This window comes from Condylura cristata, unplaced genomic scaffold (genome assembly GCF_000260355.1).
Source record: "Condylura cristata isolate star-nosed mole 26May11 unplaced genomic scaffold, ConCri1.0 scaffold00024, whole genome shotgun sequence".
In the NCBI taxonomy this organism is placed as follows: domain Eukaryota; kingdom Metazoa; phylum Chordata; class Mammalia; order Eulipotyphla; family Talpidae; genus Condylura; species Condylura cristata.
Window position 1 is genome coordinate 17,465,496 of NW_004567125.1, and position 4,404 is coordinate 17,469,899.

Genomic DNA, 4,404 nt, shown 5'->3' on the forward strand with positions numbered 1-4,404 from the left:
TTTATTAAGTATTATTCCTCTTTCATGTACATGGTTTTGGCTCTCTGGAAAAATGTAGAACTTATTGAGGATAAGCACACTATTTTTTGCTGACAGCACATCCCCATGGGAACTACCAAAGCACAGACATGAGAGAGATTTGGATGAAAACTATTCCTCGCTTGCTAAGCAATATGAAGAAATAGGAATTGGGATTCAGGAATTTGAGACTGAAAGGATATAAAGGGGTTAGGTATTAGGACCCTGGCTTTGAGGTACTTCTCACTTCAGCAGGAGACACATATACAAGCAGGCTCACAAAAATGAAGCATGTGTGTATACAGCAGACGGCTAGAAGCATAGCTGATTTCTGCTCTAAGTTGAGCCCCTGCAATGACTGGAGCAACGCCCTCCATGGTAGCCACATCCAGCTCTGCATAGGAACCAACATTCAATGGTGTGGTCTCGTCAGGAAAGTTGGTCAGAGGAGAAATAGCCATATTCACCCACAAAGGATGTTACCTCTTGTTCGTTCGGTCTTTGGTAAGACATTTTTACGGCCTAGACAGTGAAGTGCAGAAGAGTGAACTTAAGCACCGGTGGGCATTTGCTGTCTTGACTCTTGGGCTTGACCTCTCTGTCCTGTGTATCAGAGATTATTCTGTGAGGTGTCAGGTGACCAGAGGGTCCAGGGCCCTTGCTTCCTAGACTTCATATTGAGAAGATTGCATAAAGAGTAAAATGTGGGTAAAACCACAGGAAAGAATATTGATAACAGTTGGCTTTAAGGAGTGAAACTGAGTGACTGGAAAACAGAAATTGGCAGAGGGAGGTATGTCCAAAGCCCTCCTTTTGAATCTTAAATCACATGAATGTTTCACCAGCTCAAAAAAGAAAAAAATGAAACAAAATGAAGAAAACCTTGTTAATGTTGCCAGGGTCTTTCTGGCTGTGGAACTGGAAAGCTGATAAGCTATCACCGTAATTATTTGTCTTCCTGAAACTCAGACAGTAGAGGGTTTTAACACTATAAAATACAATCAAGCCTCCATTTCCAAGATAAATTTTAATTTTGTCCCTGGGAAGTTTGCTACTGAAATACTAGCATATAGTGACAAATGCTTTGTGCTTATATAGCATTTGAAACTTTCCTCTTTCTTTGCATCAGCTTACCATTGTTTACCATTCAATAGAAGCAATAATGTTGCTCACAATGCTACTAGACAAGGTAGTAGCAATCCTTCATTTTATTGTAACAGTTGCACTTTTATTTTTCTTTCTTGCAGCTACCTCAGGAAATTAGTATCTCTTGCACAAAACCCTTGAAGAATTTGATGGCATAGCCCAGCTTCCCAGTAGTCTTTTGAAACCTACAACTTCCAGTTCCTTTGGCCAATACCAATTGGCCTAGTCTTCCTCTCTAGACCCACCTCACTGCCCCTCGAAACAAGACAGTTCATATGGAATCTAGAATTTCAAATGTGGCCTGACCAGATGTATTTGCTGCATGCTTAACTTTTCATTCTGGATCTCCTACTTCCAGAAAGTAGGTTAAAATGGCATTTTCCTAGCAGCCGAGTCCCATTTGTTGTCTCACCAATCAAAGCCTTTTTGTCTGTTTAATGAGAATTACTATTCTGACACCTTTCCTTGGCCTGCTAATTTCTAAAAACCAATACAAATGACCCTATATTCATTCTGATTAGGTTCCCTCTAGTTAGATTCTAGTCAGTGACCCTCTTTAGGAGTCTAGGTCTCAACTAGACAAGTCCTAATCTGGTCTTCTGTGTTCCTTGCAGACACTGTAAATAACATGTTCAGGAAACAAAACAATCAGGCTGTAGACACACTCTAGAGCCTGGGAATCAGGATCCCAAGGCCTCTTCATTAATTTAGATTTTATCATGAAGCACTCAGGTACACTAAGAAATACACATAACAGCACAAAAAAAAAGCTAATACCTCCTCTACCTAGAGTCTACAATTGTCAATATTTTGTCACATTTCTTCTACCTCTTTATAGTTTTGCTGACCCATTTCAAAATATTTTGCCACTAAATAGTTTATCTTTCAGCCCCTCCAAAAAATCTCAAGAGATTTCTACTATCACATTTAATAAAAAATGAGTAACTCTTAATTGCTATCTCCACTAAATTCATAATCAAATTACTGTTTGTCCCCACCACTTATATTTATATTATGGTTGTTTGTTCAGTCAAGTCAAATCAAGGATGATGCATCATTGCATGTTTTGTATTTTTAGTCTAAAAAATTGTAACTGAGGGCCCTCCCTGGTGGTGCAGCGGGTTAAAGCACAACACAAAGAAGCTTAAGCCACTTCCGCATGAGTTCTATCCCCACCTGCCCCGGAGGTGACCACATGGCGAGGCAGACCTCTCCTGACCCGCCCGCTGCTCCCCTCAGCAGCGTACCTCGTCGATCTGCCTGTTCTGCACCCCACTCTGTCTCTGGTGAATCCTCTCACCCTCCGCATCTCTGGCCCGTACCCCAGTTCTGTACGAATAAATAAATCTTTAAAAAAAAATGTAACTGAGCTTTTTTCTTTTTTTTTTTTTTAAGATTTTATTTATTTATGGATACAGAACTGGGATACAGGCTAGAGGTGCAGGGATGGTGAGAGGATTCACCACACACAGAGCGGGGAGCAGAACAGGCAGATCGACGAAGTACACTGCTGAGAGGAGCAGCGGGCGGGTCAGGAGAGGTCTGCCACGCCATGTGGTCACCTCCGGGGCAGGTGAGGAGCGGGAATCGAACTCATACGGAAGTTGCGTTAGCTTCTTAGTGCTGCGCTTTAACCCGCTAAGCCACCAGGGAGGGCCGTAACTGAGCTTTTTTTTTATGATGACATTGACCTGTCAAAGAAATCACCATAATTCTCTGAAGGTATGCCAAAGACCTCCCTTAATCTTTCCCTTCTTTGTGTTGCTATTGGTGCTATCAAATTAAAAACCATTTATTGAAAAATTATTCATTTTTCCTTTCCTTCTATAAAACTTGGCTTTATTTTCCAATTAATTTTCTCTCCCCTATTCAAATTCATATGTAAGTACCAGTTAACACTTTTCATAAGCATGGAAGAACACTCATACCACATAAGGTTGATACAATCACAGAGATAAACACATAAATGTGACACTTGAATTGTATGACTGTAGTCAAATTACTTAGCTTCTGTGAGTCCTGTGTTTCCTGTGCTGTATAATGAAGATAAAAGTACCTGTACAAAGGAAGAGCAGCACATATAATAAAATTGGAAGGATACAGAAAAAATTGAATGGTCCCTGAACAAGAATAATATACAAATTTATGAAGCAGATTATGTTGTTTTTTGGCATTAGTGGGTTTAGAGTGTGGAGTCCCTGGGTTCACTCTGAGAAAGGTTTCACCAGAACTCCCCTCTCAGCAGCCATGATGAGTTTCCCAGGCGAGTTTCTTCATGAGACAGAGACATGAGTTATAGTTAAAGAGCAGATTTTTTAAGGAAAATGGCAGAGGAGTAAAAGACATTTGCATAGACACAAGCAGGCAGAAAGAACTGCCCTAAAAGGGATAGGCTAGCTGAGAGAGGCCTGCAGAGTTCCAGGAAGGTGGCCTTAGGAGAGCAGCCTCCAATGAGGGAGGTCAGTGCAGAGAAACATCCATGGTGCAGGTCACAGGCAGGCAGGAGGCTGCCGCCCTGCAGAGGGAGAGAGTTGGAGAAAAACACCTGATAGTCACTAGTGGGCAGAAAGACTGCTGCCCCTTTGTGGGGGCAGTGCTGGGTTTTATCATCTTGTAGGGAAGGGCTCATCGTTGTGGGTGGATGGTTTGTTCCTTAATCTCTTAATATCTTCACCTTCAGATTTGTGCTCTTGACACTACCTAATGAAGTCTGATAGCTTCTTTTTTAAAAAAGATTTATTTATTCATGAATACAGAACTGGGGTACAGGCCAGAGGTGCAGAGTCAGTGAAAAGATTCACCAAAGACAGAGTTGGGAACAAAACAGGCAGAGTGACGAAGTACACTGCTGAGGGGAGCAGCAGGCGGGTCAGGAGAGGTCTGCATGCCATGTGGGTCACCTCCCTGGCCAGGGATTGAACTTCTGCTGAAACAGCTACCGCTAACTTCTCTAGTGCTGAGCTTTAACTCTTTGGGCTACCAGGGAGGCCTCTCCCCACCCCCCTGCTAATTTTTATAGCTGGATTAATGGCTTTATTAATCCCTTTTACCCCCATGTCCCTGTGTGAGACAGGTTCCTGACTTTGTAGCATCTCCTTTCTAGTTTTTCTATTCATATCTTCCATCAAGTCTGTTTTCTTAAAACTGTGCTCATAGATACATTTTTATTAGCTATCACAAAATGTCTCTTCACAGAAGTTTTCTAGTTATATTACCATCATAGGTATGCATCAGCCTGTC